Below are 14,034 nucleotides of genomic sequence, written 5' to 3'. Positions count from 1 at the left end.
GTGGTCACATGCATAGTGATGCCCCCGCTAATTGCATAATTAGCCATGTTTTTGACTCGCACAACCCTTCACCCTTCAGCACAGTGGTCTCCGTTGGCACTTCAGCAACCAACTCTTCGTCATGGGAAAGTGTTTGTTACAATCGAGAAGGATTTTTTCTATGCGGATGCACCTCAACAAGCATGTAGGAGGCATATGCCTGGGAAATGGATGTCTCTGAGTGGCCTTACAATTGAGGTGGCTACGTGCACGGTGCATCTCATACAGACTTGAGGCTTCTTTCTGATTAGTGGCAATAGTGAGTTCGAGGGTGAAGGGTTCTGTACAGGATGTTCTTCCCAAGTGCCTGTGAATCAAGGCTCCCTATTTGGCCCTCTCCAGTTGACGATGGGACACTTTCCTCTTGTGTGAAATTCTTGAGTGTTGTGAGTCTTGCATGTGCTGTGAACATCATTCTTGTTGCTTGTGCGGCAGATTATGTTTGGATGCATGATGGAGAAAATGAAAATTTTGATTTCCCATCATGGCAGGCATCCCTTCGCTATAGCAGGTCTTGGGGGTCCCCTCATTGTTAGAAGCTACCTAGTTGATCATGCCAGTAGTCATATGCTTGTCTCAAAGATTAAGCCATGCATGTCTAAGTATGAACTATTTCAAACTGTGAAACTGCAGATGGCTCATTAAATTAGTTATAGTTTCTTTGATGGTACTTTGCTACTCGAATAACTGTAGTAATTTTAGAGCTAATACATGCACCAAATCCTGACTCTTGGAAGGGATGCATTTATTAGATAAAAGGTCGGTGCGGGCTCGCCCATTATTCTAGTGATTCATGATAACTCAACAGATCGCACAGTCTTTGTTCTGGCGATGCTTCATTCAAATTTTTGCCATATCAACTTTCGATGGTAGGATAGAGGCCTGCCATGGTGGTGATGGGTGATAGAGAATTAGGGTTCAATTTTGAAGAGGGAGCCTGAGAAATGGATACCACATCCAAGGAAGGCAGCAGGCACAAAAATTACCCAATCCTGACATGGGGAGGTAGTGACAATAAATAACAATACTGGGCTCATCGAGTCTAGTAATTGGAATGAGTACAATCTAAATCCCTTAACGAGGATCCATTGGAGGGCAAGTCTAGTGCTAGTAGCCATGGTAATTCTAGCTCTAATAGTGTATATTTAAGTTTTTGCAATTAAAAAGCTTGTAGTTTGACCTTGGATCATCACGGTCGATACGCCTTCTAGGTGTGCACTGGCCCTCATGTCCCTTCTGCTAGCGGTGTGTTCCTAGCCTTAATTAGCTGGGTTGTAGTTCTGGCATCATTAATTTGAAAAAATTAGAGTGCTCAAAGAAAGCCTACGCTCTAAATAAATTAGCATGGAATAATGCAATAAGAGTCTGGTCCTATTCCGTTGGCCTTTGGGACCGGAGTAATGATTAATAGGGACTATCGAGGGCATTCGTATTTCATTGTCAGAGGTGAAATTCTTGGATTTATGGAAGAAAAAACACTACAAAAGAATTTTCCAAGGATTTTTTCATTAATCAAGAATGAAAGTTGGGGGCTCAGAGATGATCAGAGTGTTTGGGTTCCGGGGGGAGGATGGTTGCAACACTATAACTTAAAGGAATTGATGGAAGGGCACCACCAGGAGTGGAGCCTACAACTTAATTTGACTCAACATAGGGAAACTTACCAGGTCCAGACATAGTAAGGATTGATAGATTGAGAGCTCTTTATTGATTCTATGGGTGGTGGTGCATGGCCTTTCTTAGTTGGTGGAGTGATTTGTCTAGTTAATTCCATTAATGAACGAGACCTCAGTCTGCTAACTAGCTATGTGGAGGTTCCCCTTCGCGGCCAGCTTCTTAGAGGGACTATGGCCTCCTAGGCCATGGAAGTTTGAGGCAATAATAGGTCTATGATGCCCTTAGATGTTTTGTGCCACACATGTGCTACACTGATGCAACCAACAAGTTTCTCTCCCTAGCCCAAAAGGTTTAGGAAATCTTGCCAAATTTCATCATGATGGGGATAGACCATTTCAATTATTGATCTTCAATGAGGAATTCCTAGTAAGCGTGAGTCATCAGCTCACGTTGACTACATCCCTACCCTTTGTACACACCGCCTATCACTCCTACCAATTGAATGATCCAGTGAAGTGATCGGATCGTGACGATGATGGCGGTTCCTATCGATGATGTGATGAGAAGTTAATTGAACCTTATCATTTAGAGGAAGGAAAAGTCATAACAAGGTTACCATAGGTGAACCTGTGGTAGGATCATTGTTGATTTGAGACCCTAAATCATGTAGGGGATGGAGCTGACCTCCTCCCTGCCCCCAAAATCTCGACGACATGCAAACACTTGAGCCTTGTAGTGATGTGCTGGATGGCCAAGGTACAGGTCCAGTGCCATCGAGGTCGAGGGTCACATCGAATGCCATGATCAAAAGTGTGGATTCCCCATGGTGCAAAGAAGAGACACAGATGCAATCTAAATTAGGATCACTTCCTTCAAATGAAGTCTACATCAGAGCGAGAGGTCTCTACTCAGTTGTAGTTTAGAGGGGGTCTGAGCCTCATCTCCCATTCAAATTTCATGGTCCAATTGTGTGTGCGGCACTGTGCCAAGGATCCATCATTTTGACGGTGGCAAGTCGGGACTTCCGCAACCCCTCGTTGCCTTGCCCAGGTGTGTTGACTCATCGCTTGGAACATTCTATGTTTAGGATGGATGCACTCGCATGATTTGCTAGGCAGGGGCCCCATCCACTGACATGGCTCTCCCATGCATCAACTCCCACCTTTTCAAGGTGATGGGGTTGGGACACACCACAACATTCCTCGTCCCACCCATTGGGTGCTTGGGGTTCAAGATGTGTCAACACCCAACACACAGGTGGATTGCGCACCTTAGAAATCCAAAGAAAAAAGTGCATGATCCAGCGCCTTGCATGCTTGGGTCATTGAAAGACAAAAACATAACAAAATCATGACTCTCAGCAATGGATATCTCAGCTCTTTCCATGATGAAGAATGTAGCAAAATGCGATACTTAGTGTGAATTGCAGAATCCTGTGAATCATCAAGTCTTTGAATGCAAGTTACACTCGAGGCCTCGGCCAAGGGCACGTCTGCTTGGTTGTTGCACTACAAAATTTTTCCCTCCCTAGCAAGGAGTGAAGATGGCCATTCATGTTTGCAAGTGGTACGGTTGACTAAAATGAGCACGAGGTTCGTCGATCCATCGCAATGAGTGGTGGCTGGCAAAGGCTGGCATTGGTAATGGTAAGCGAATTAGGAAGAGCCTAGCATGAAAATCGACGGCCGTGCCTATCAAATTGTTGTTTATAGAGGCATCCTCAGTGATAGACCAGGCCCAGGTCCCCTAGAAGGGGGCACCGAAGAGGGTGAGAGCCCCATTAGGCCTGGACCCTATTGCACCAGGAGGCGCTATCGATGAGTCGAGTTGTTTGGGAATGTAGCCCTAATCAGGTGGTAAATTCCGTCCAAGGAAAAATATGGGTGAGAGACTGATAGCGAACAAGTACCACAAGGGAAAAATGAAAAGGACTTTGAAAAGAGATTTAAAGAGTGCTTGAAATTGTCAGGAGGGAAGCGGATGGAGGCCGACAATGTGCCCCGATCGGATGTAGAATGGTGTGAGCCGATCTGCTGCTCGGTTCGGGGGACCTACCAGTGCGAGCTGTCATGGCGGCACAAGTGTGACCTTTTGGTTGCACAAATACTTCCATCACAGTAGTCGAGGAGCAAAGTGTTTGCCTTTATGGCAGGCTCTTGAGCACCTATGAGTTGGTGGGTTGGGAAAACCTGTGAGGTGTAAGGAAGCTAACTGGCGAGATCCCCTCTCAGGGGGTGCACCACCAACTGACCTTGATCTTCTATGAAGGGTTCAAGTGTGAGCACACCTATTGGGACCTGAGAGATTTAGAACTATGCCTGAGCAGGGCGAAGCTAGAGGAAACTCTGGTGGAGGCCCACAGTGATACTAATGTGCAAATTTTTCGTTTGACTTGGGTATAGGGGAGATAGACTAATCGAACCGTCTAGTATCTTGTTTCCTCTGAAGTTTCCCTTAGGATAGCTAGAGCTCATGTGCAAGTTTTATCAGGTAAAGCAAATGATTAGAGGCATCGAGGGCATAACGCCCTCGACCTATTCTCAAAATTTAAATAGGTAAGTCAGTGTGGCTACTTTATTGAGCTGTGCCACAAAATCACGAGCTCCAAGTGGGCCATTTTTGGTAAGCAGAACTGGCGATGCAGGATGAACCAAAAGCTAAGTTATGGTGCCAAATTGTGTACTAACCCAGATCCCACAAAGGGTGTTGGTTGATTAAAACAATAGGATGGTGGTCATGGAAGTAAAAATTTGCTAAGGAGAGTGTAACAACTCACCTGCCAAATCAACTAGCACCAAAAATGGATGGCGCTGAAGTGCACAACCTATACTCGGCCATTAGGGCAAGTACCAGGCTCTGATGAGTAGGACGATGTGAGGGTTGTTGCGAAACCTTGGGCGTGAGCCTAGGTGGACCGGCCTCCGGTGCAGATCTTGGTGGTAGTAGGAAATATTCAAATGAGAACTTTGAAGACTAAAGTGGGGAAAGGTTCCATGTGAATAGCACTTGGACATGGGTTAGTTGATCCTAAGAGATGAGGAAACCCTGTTTCAAGGGTGCACTTTGTATAATCATTGAAAGGGAATCGGGTTAATATTCCCGAACTGGGACATGGCGGCAGACGACAACATTAGGAAATTTGGAGATGTCGATGGGGGCCCTGGGAAGAGTTATCTTTTCTTTTTAACAGCCTGCCCACCCTAAAATTAGTTCAATTGGAAATAGGGTCCACCGGCTGGAAGAGTGCCGCACATCTTGCGATATTTAGTGTGCCTTCGGTGGCCCTTGAAAATCTAGAGGACCGAGTACCATTCATGCTCGATCGTACTCATAACCGCATCAGGTCTGCAAGGTGAATAGCCTCTGGTCAATAGAACAATGTAGGTAAGGGAAGTTGGCAAAATGGATCTGTAACTTTGAGGGGCTTTCCCTACGTGGCAAACAGTCAACTCAGAACTAGTACGGATAAGGGGAATTTGACTGTTTAATTAAAACAAAGCATTGCGATGGTCCCTACAGATGCTCATGCAATGTGATTTCTACCCAATGCTCTGAATGTCAAAGTGAAGAAATTCAACCAAGTGGGGGTAAACGGTAGGAGTAACTATGACTCTCTTAAGGTAGCCAAATGCCTCGTCATCTAATTAGTGATGCACATGAATGGATTAAAGAGATTCCCACTATCCCTATCTACTATCTATTGAAACAACAGCCGAGGGAATGGGCTTGGCAAAATTAGCGGGGAAAGAAGACCCTATTGAGCTTGACTCTAGTCCGACTTTGTGAAATGACTTGAGAGGTGTAGAATAAGTGGGAGCTTTCGGGTGCAAGTGAAATACCACTACTTTTAACATTATTTTACTTATTCCATGAGCCGAAGATGGTACAATGCCCCTATTTTTTTCCTCAAGGTGCATCTAGGTGCGTCGATCCATGCGGAAGACATTGTCAGGTGGGGAGTTTGGCTGTGGCAGCACATCTATTAAAAGATAATGCAGGTGTCCTAAGATGAGGTCAACGAGAATAGAAATCTCATGTGGAAAAAAAGGGTAAAAGCTCATTTGATTTTGATTTTTAGTACGAATACAAACTGTGAAAGCGTGGCCTATCAATCCTTTAGACTTTTGGAATTTGAAGCTAGAGGTGTCAAAAAAGTTACCATAGGGATAACTGGCTTATGGAAGCCAAGCATTCATAGCGATATTGCTTTTTTATCCTTTGATGTCAGCTCTTCCTATCACTATGAAGCAAAATTCACAAAGTGTTGGATTTTTCACCCACCAATAGGGAATGTGGGTTGGGTTTAGACCATCATGAGACAAGTTACTTTTACCCTATTGATGATCTGCGTTGTTATAGTAATTCAACTTAGTACAAGAGGAACCATTCATTCACACATTTGGTCATCGAGCTTGGTTGAAAATCCAGTGGCGCGAAGCTATCATGTGTCAGATTATGACTGAATGCCTATAAGTCAAAATCCACACTAGATGTGGCGTATATCTCTCTCCAGCTGCATCGCAACCCATAGTAGGGGTGCTCTTGCACTCCCAGGGGCCCGTGTCATTGGCCATCTCTGATCGGCGCATTAGCCCATTGGAGCAACCTTGGATATTAATTTCAAGCAGTCAACGAGAAGAATCTTTTGTAGATGACTTAAATAAGCGACTGGGTATTGTAAGTGGCAAAGTGGCCTTGCTACCACAATCCACTAAGATTCAGCCCTCTGTTGCCTCAATTCGTAAAACCTTTTTTGACTTTCAGGTGGGTGGGGTTTGTAATTTGCATGAAGGTGAGAAAATATTTCAAGTGCCAAATTTTGGGTTGGTGGGGTTTGCAAATTTATTTATTTTTTGCGAGGTCGTAACAAATCATCTCTCAGGTGCCAAATTCTCAGCGGGTGGGGTTTGTAATTTGTGTGAGTGCGGGAAAATCTTCCAAGTGCCAAATTTCGGGTGGGTGGGGTTCACAATTTTTGCAATGGTGGGAAACTCTCCCAAGTGCCAAATTCTTGGTGGGGGTTTGTAATTTCTGCCAGGGCGAAAAAATCTCCCAAGTGCCTAATTTTGAGCAGGTGGGGTTTTGTGAAAATTTCCACGAGGGAAAAGAAATCTCCCAAGTGCCAAATTCCTGGTGGGTGGGGTGTTGTAAAAATTTCCATGAGGGCAAAAAAATCTTCCAAGTGCCAAATTCCTAGCAGGTGGGGTTTGTAATTTACGCGAGGGCAGGAAAATCTTCCAGGTGCCAAATTCTGAGCGGGTGGGGTTTGCAATTTTCACGAGGGAAAAAAAATCTCCTAGGTGCCAAATTCTCAGTGGGTGGGGTTTGTAATTTCTACCAGGGTGAAAAAATCTCCCAAGTGCCACATTCCAGGTAGGTGGGGTTTTGTATAAATTTTTGTGAGGGTGAAAAAATCTCCCAAGTGCCAAATTTTGGGCGGGTGGGGTTTGCAATTTCTACAAGGGCAAAAAAAACTCCCAAGTGCCAAATTCTTGACAGGTGGGGTTTCCAATTTTTGCAAGTGCATAAAAATCTCCTAGGTGCCAAATTCCTGGCAAGTGGGATTTGTAATTTCTGACAGGGCGGAAAAATCTCCCGAGTGCCAAATTTTGGGCAGGAGGGAGGGGTTTTGTAGAAATCTCGAGTGCTAAATTTCGAGCGAGTGGGGTTTTGCAAAATTTCCACAAGGGGGAAAAAAATCTCCCAAGTCCCAAATTTCGAGCTGGTGGGGTTTGCGATTTTCGAAAGGGTAGAAAAATCTCCCAATTCCCAAATTCCCCACGGGTGGGGTTTTGTGATCTTCGCGAGTGCGAAAAAATCTCTCGAGTGCCAAAGTTTCATCAAGGGCAAAAAAGTCTTCCAAGTGCAATTTCCATGTGGGTTGGGTTCATAATCAGTGCAATTTTGAGTGGGTCAGGTTTGCAATTTCTGTGAGGGTGGAAAAATCTTCCAAGTCCAAATTCTGGGTGGGTGGGGTTTTGTAATTTCCAAGTGCCAAATTCCGAGCGAGTGGGGTTTGTAAATTCTGCGAGGGCAGAAAAATCTTCCAAGTCCAAATTTTGAGCAGGTGGGGTTTGTAAATTTTTGTGAGGACAGAAAAATCTTCCAACTGCAAATTCCAGGCAGGTCCTAGGGTTTTTTGATTTTTGTGAGGGCAGACGACTCATGTACATGATCCAAAATCGATCAACTTATTTTTTTGGTTAACGCCCAAAGTTTTGAACTCAAATCGAGTTGGCTACCCCGACTCGAATCGCCTCAAGCCTAATCGCCTCCAAATTTTTTGCACAACCCATGTCACCATGCTCGACTTGATTCTAAGTGCCCCGAGTCATGTACGTGGTCCAAAACAGGTCAATTTTTTTTTTTTTGGGTTAATGCCCAAAGTTTTCAACTCGAACCATGTCGACAACCCCGACATGAATCGCCCCAACTACCCTAACCCTGACTCAAATTGCGTCAAGCCTTAACTACCTCCAATTTTTTTGCATGACTCATGTCATCATGCTCGACATGATTCTAAGTGTGCTGAGTCATGTACGTGATCCAAAGGTGGTCAACTTTTTTTTTGGGTTAACGCCTAAAGTTTTCAACCCAAATTGTGTTGGCAACCCCGACTCGTATCACCTCGAGCCTTAACTGCCTCCAATTTTTTCGTAGGACTCATGTCATCATGCTTGACTTGGTGCCTCGAGCCATGTATGTGATCCAAAAGTAGTTAACTTCTTCCTTCTTTGGTTAACACCCAAATATTTCAACCTAAATCGTGTCACCAACCCTGACTCAAATCACCTCGAGCCTTAATCACTTGCAATTTTTTCAGACCACTCATGTCACTGTGCTTGACTTGATTCTATGTGCCCCAAGTCATGTACATGATCCAAAAGTGATTAACTCTTTTTTTGGCTAACAGCCAAAGTTTTCAAATCGACTCAGCTACCCTAACTTGAGTTACCTTGAGCCGTAATCGCCTTCATTTTTTTCTAGCTCGACTCATGTAACCGCACTCGCCTTGATTCTGAGTGGCTTGAGTCACTTACGTGATCCAAAACTGGGTAACTTTTTCTTTTTCCTTTTTTTTGTCAAGTCCCAAAGATTTGAACTCGAATAGAGTCGGATACCCTGACTTGAGTCCTCTCCAATTTTTTCGCACGACTCATGTCACCGTGCTTGACTTGATTCTAAGTGCCCCGAGTCGTGTATGTGATCCAAAAGTGGTTAAATTTTTCTTTTTGGTTAACGACCAAAGTTTTTAACCCAACCCGCCTTAACAACCTCGACTCGAAGTGCCTTGAGCCTTAATGGCCTCCAATGTTTTTGCACGACTCATGCCACCGTCGACTTTTTGCTCGAATCATGTCACCTAGGGCACCTCGATGCTACGTGACCCAAGCCCTATGCACGACCCAAAATTGGGTAACGTTTTTTTTTTACTCCCAAAATTTCATTCTTTTTTTCCTTATGGGGCCTATCATGATCTCTTTTTATAAAGAAAATTCTCATATTGGATCGTTTCAGCTACCCTACCTCAAATTTTTCTACCTAGGCGTAACGCCTCAAGTTGGCTTGGCAATACGTGAACTAAAACCTATGCGTGATCCAAAAGTAGGTAACTTTTTTTTTTTTTGTAATGCCCAAAATTTAGCACTTTTTTATGTATAGGGCCTCTTATGATTTTTTTCCCTCGTCGACCCACTCTAGCGACCCAGTCGGGTCGCCCAAGGCTAGGGCAACAGAGATGGGTTGACCCAAGTTGGGTTGACCCAGGCATGCGATCTTGGCAGAGGATAGCAAGTTGATTCTATAAGTTTTCTTGCAAATTTTGCTAGCTAGGTCAGCTCACCAAATCATTTGACCATGTGGTCTTTGCCAAATCAAGAATTGACTCTTTAAGTCTGCTCACAGCTCGTCAAGCTGGCTCACCAAGATGACTTACAGTCTTGCCTCACCAGGTGCCCCACCAGGTCGCCTCCTCTTTAACATCACTCACCATGTCAGCTCCCCAAGTTAGCTCACCAAGTCGACTATTTAGGTTGCCTCACCAAGTTGACTCCTCAAGTTTTTCCACCAAGTCAGCTCTCTAAGTTAGCTCACCAAGTCGACTCACCTAGTCATTTTACCAACTCCCCATCAAGTGTGCTTGCCAAGTTGCCCCACCGAGTTGCTTCTCTAAGCCGACTCATCATGTCAACTCACCAAGTTAATTGTTCAAGTATGTTACCAAGTGAACTCTTTAAGTTTGCTCACCAGGTCAGCCTACCCAAGTTGACTCTTTAAGTTCGCTTGCCAGGTCAGCCCACCCAAGTTACATCAATGAGCTAACTCATTGAGTCACCTCACAAAGTTAAATCTTTAAATGCGCTCACCAAGTCAGCTCACCAAGTCGACTCACCATCTCACCTCGAGAAGTTGGCTTGCCGAGTTACCCCACCAGGTCACCTCTTTAAGCCCGCTCACTGTGTCAGCTCGTCAGGGTGGCTCACCAAGTCAACTAATCAAGTAAGCCCACCAAGTCACCTCAAGGAGCTACCTCAATGAGTCACCTCACCATGTTGAATCTTTGAGCCCACTCACTAGGTTGCCTCACCAAGTTGACACGAGTACATTACCAAGTTGACTCTTTAAGTTTGCTCGCCAGGTCGACTCACCAAGTCAGCTCACCATGTCATCTCAACGAACCAACTCACCGAGTTGCCTCACCATGTTGGCTCTCTAATTCCACTCGCCAAGTCACCCCACCAACTCGCCCTATTAGGCCCACTCACCACATCAATTTACTAGGTTGGCTCCTCGTGTCAGCTCGCCAAGCTGACAATTCAAGCATGCTCACCAAGTCTACCCCTAGGTCATCTCCCTAGGTCAGCTCACAAGGTGGACTTGCAAAGTTTCCTTAATGAGTTAACTCTTCAAGTTTGCTCGCCAGGTTGACTCCCCAATTCGGCTCGCCAAATCAGCTCACCAAGTTTGCTCGCCAGGTTGCCTCGCCAGTTCAACCCCACCAAGTTGCCTCAATGAGTTGACTCTCTAAGTCTGCTCACCAAGTTAGCTCAAGCATAAGTGTCGTGAAGTTATTGCAGATTTTTGGTGGAAAAATATGCTAAAAATATTTAGGCTCACCATTGGAGGCCTTAGAGTGCTCGAATGAGGTTCAAAATATTGAGGGAAGGGTTATAGTAGCATTCTTGAGCCTATAGATTAAGAGCTGGCATTTCATAAAAGATGTTATAGTAGCCAATCAGAGCAATGATTCATGAGTTATGGCCTTCAGAAGTTGGGCTACCAAAATTTCTAAAATAATTTGTCAAAGATGTATTAGGTAGACTTATGTGTATTGTCAGGATCTTCTAGCCATAGGTATTTAAGTCTGAGCATCTAGAACCTTCCCGACTGACATACAATTTCCTATTTAAGAAAGGCCCAAATGTTGTCTAGGACAACTCTGGTTGATAGCTGGCAGCTTCTCTTATAGACTGTTGTAGTGAAGGCACCCTTATGGGTTAGTATATTGTGCTTATGAATTATATAATTCCACTTCTGTGGTCCAAATGACAAGACCACATTTTGTTTTCGCATTTTCTATTATTTCTATGGTTCTGTTATAAGTTTATGGTATTAACAAGACCTTCCTGCGTCACCTCACCAAGTCACTTCTTAAGCCATGCTCATAATGTTGGCTTTCCAAGTCAGCTCAACAAGTCAACTGTTCAAGCATGCTCACCAAGTCAACGCTTTTAGTTCACTCAAAAGGTCTTCTCGCATGGTTAGCTCATTGAGTCACCCCACCAAGTCACCTCAATGACCCAACTCATCTAGTTGCCTCACCAAGTTGACTCTTTAAGTCTGCTCACCAAGTCAGCTCATCAAGTTGCCTCTCCTCAAGGCTGGTGATCAAGGGTTGGATAGCTTCGCTCACCAGGTCACCTCACCAAGTGGGGTCACTAGGTCACCCCACCAAGTAGCCTCAACAAGTTGACTCTTTCAATTTGCCTGACAAGTTGGCTCACAAAGTCGGCCTACCATCTTACCTCGCTAACTTTCCAAACCAAGTTACCTTTTTAAGCTCACTCACCAATTTGACTCACCAGCTTGGCTCCCCAAGTTGGCACACCAAGTGCTCTCACGAAGTCAAATCTTTAAGTTTGATCATCAATTCACCACACGAGGTCAACACACCTAGTTGACTCTTTTAAGTCTGTTCATCAAGCCACCCCACAAGGTTGGCACACCAAGTACTCTCACCAAGTCAACTCTTTAAGTCTGTTCATCAAGTCACCCAACCAGGTCAGCCCACCAAGTACTCTCACCAGGTCGATTCTCTAAGTCTATTCATCAAGTCACCCCACCAAGTACTCTCACCAAGTCATCTCTTTAGGTCTATTCATCAAGTCACCCCACCAAGTCGACCCTTAAAGTACGTTCATCAAGTCACCCCGCCAAGTACTCTCACCAAGTTGACTCTTTAAGTCCTTTCATCGAGTCACCCCACCAAGTCAACTCTTTAAGTCTGTTCATTAAGTCAATAGAACAAGTACTCTCACCAAGTTAACTCTTTATGTCCCTTCATCAAGTCACCCCACTAGGTTGACCAACCAAGTACTCCCACCAAGTCGCCTCTTTAAGTTTTTTCATTAGTTCACCCCACCAAGTACTCTCACCAAGTTGACTCTTTAAGTCTACTCATCAAGTTGAGCAACCAAGTACTCTCACCAAGTTGACTCTTTGAGTCCTTTCATCAAGTCACCCCACCAAGTACTCTGACCAAGTCGATTATTCAAGCGCGTTCATCAAGTCACCCCACCAAGTACTCTAACCAAGTTGACTCTTTAATTTTGTTCATCAAGTCACCCCACCAAGTACTCTCACCAAGTCAACTCTTTAGGTCAGTTCACCAAGTCACCCTTCCAAGTCGACCCCTTAAGTCCATTCATCAAGTCACCCCACCAAGTACTCTCACCAAGTTGACTCTTTAAGTCCTTTCATCAACTCACCCCACCAAGTTGACTCTTTAAGTTCATTCATCAAGTCACAAGAACAAGTACTCTCACCAAGTTGACTCTTTATGTCCCTTCATCAAGTCACCCCACCAGGTCGGCCCACCAAGTACTCCCACCAAGTCAACTATTTAAGTTCGTTCATCAGTTCACCCCACCAAGTACTCTCACCAAGTTGACTCTTTTAGTCTGCTCATCAAGTCGAGCCACCAAGTACTTTCACCAAGTCAACTCTTTGAGTCCATTCATCAAGTCACCCCACCAAGTACTCTAACTAGGTCAGCCCACCAAGTACTCCCACCAAGTCAACTCTTTAAGTTCATTCGTTAGTTCACCCCACCAAGTACTCTCACCAATTTGACTCTTTTAGTCTGCTCATCAAGTCGAGCCACCAAGTACTCTCACCAAGTTGACTCTTTGAGTCCATTCATCAAGTCACCCCACCAAGTACTCTGACAAAATTAGTTTTTCAAGCGCGTTCATCAAGTCACCCCACCAAGTACTCTCACCAAATTGACTCTTTAAGTCTGTTCATCAAGTCACCCCACCAAGTAATCTCACCGAGTCAACTCTTTAGGTCCGTTCACCAAGTCACCCCGCCAAGTCGACCCTTTAAGTCCATTGATCAAGTCACCCCACCAAGTAATCTCACCAAGTCGACTCTTTAAGTCCTTTCATGAACACACCCCACCAAGTTGACTCTTTAAGTCCGTTCATCAAGTCTCTAGAACAAGTACTCTCACCAAGTTGATTGTTTATGTCAGTTCATCAAGTCACCCCACCAGGTCGACCCACCAAGTTGACTCTTTAAGTCCGTTCATCAGTTCACCATGCCAAGTACTCTCACCAAGTGGACTCTTTAAGTTTGCTCATCAAGTTGAGCCACTAAGTACTCTCACCAAGTTGACTCTTTGAGTCCATTCATCAAGTCACCCCACCAAGTACTCTAACCAAGTCAATTCTTCAAGTTCATTCATCAAGTCACCCCAAAAAGTACTCTCACCAAGTTGACTGTTTAAGTCTGTTCATCAAGTCACCCCACCAAGTCAACTCTTTAGGTCTGTTCATCAAGTCACCCCACCAAGTTGACCCTTCAAGTGCATTCATCAAGTCACCCCAACAAGTACTCTCACCAATTCAACTCTTTATGTCCGTTCATCAAGTCACCCCACCAACTCGACCCTTCAAGTGCGTTCATTAAGTCACCCCATCAAGTACTTTGACCAAGTTGACTCTTTAAGTCTGTTCATCAAGTCATCCAACCAAGTCAACTCTTTAGGTACGTTCATCAAGTCACCCCACCAATTCGACCCTTTAAGTCCGTTCATCAAATCACCCTGCCAAGTACTCCCACCAAGTCGACTTTTTAGGTCGTTTCATCAAGTCA

At 44.6% G+C, this 14,034-nt stretch overlaps 1 non-coding gene and 2 pseudogenes across 1 annotated transcript; all 3 read left to right on the top strand.

Moving 5' to 3' along the window:
* Positions 1–579: 579 nt before the first annotated feature.
* Positions 580–2,300, top strand: LOC149573813 (18S ribosomal RNA; annotated as a pseudogene).
* A 708-nt stretch (positions 2,301–3,008) lies between these two features.
* LOC149573812 (5.8S ribosomal RNA) lies at positions 3,009–3,162 on the top strand. The gene has a single exon (XR_016361305.1). It is a non-coding gene; the product is annotated as a 5.8S ribosomal RNA (ribosomal RNA).
* A 66-nt stretch (positions 3,163–3,228) lies between these two features.
* LOC149573811 (25S ribosomal RNA) lies at positions 3,229–6,399 on the top strand (annotated as a pseudogene).
* Positions 6,400–14,034: the final 7,635 nt, after the last annotated feature.

The sequence above is a fragment of the Cupressus sempervirens genome, chromosome 2 (genome assembly GCF_028749045.1).
Source record: "Cupressus sempervirens isolate cs-2001-9-10 chromosome 2, ASM2874904v1, whole genome shotgun sequence".
Lineage (NCBI taxonomy): Eukaryota > Viridiplantae > Streptophyta > Pinopsida > Cupressales > Cupressaceae > Cupressus > Cupressus sempervirens.
Note: the sequence above shows the minus strand (reverse complement) of the source record. Positions and strands in the feature narration are given on the sequence as shown.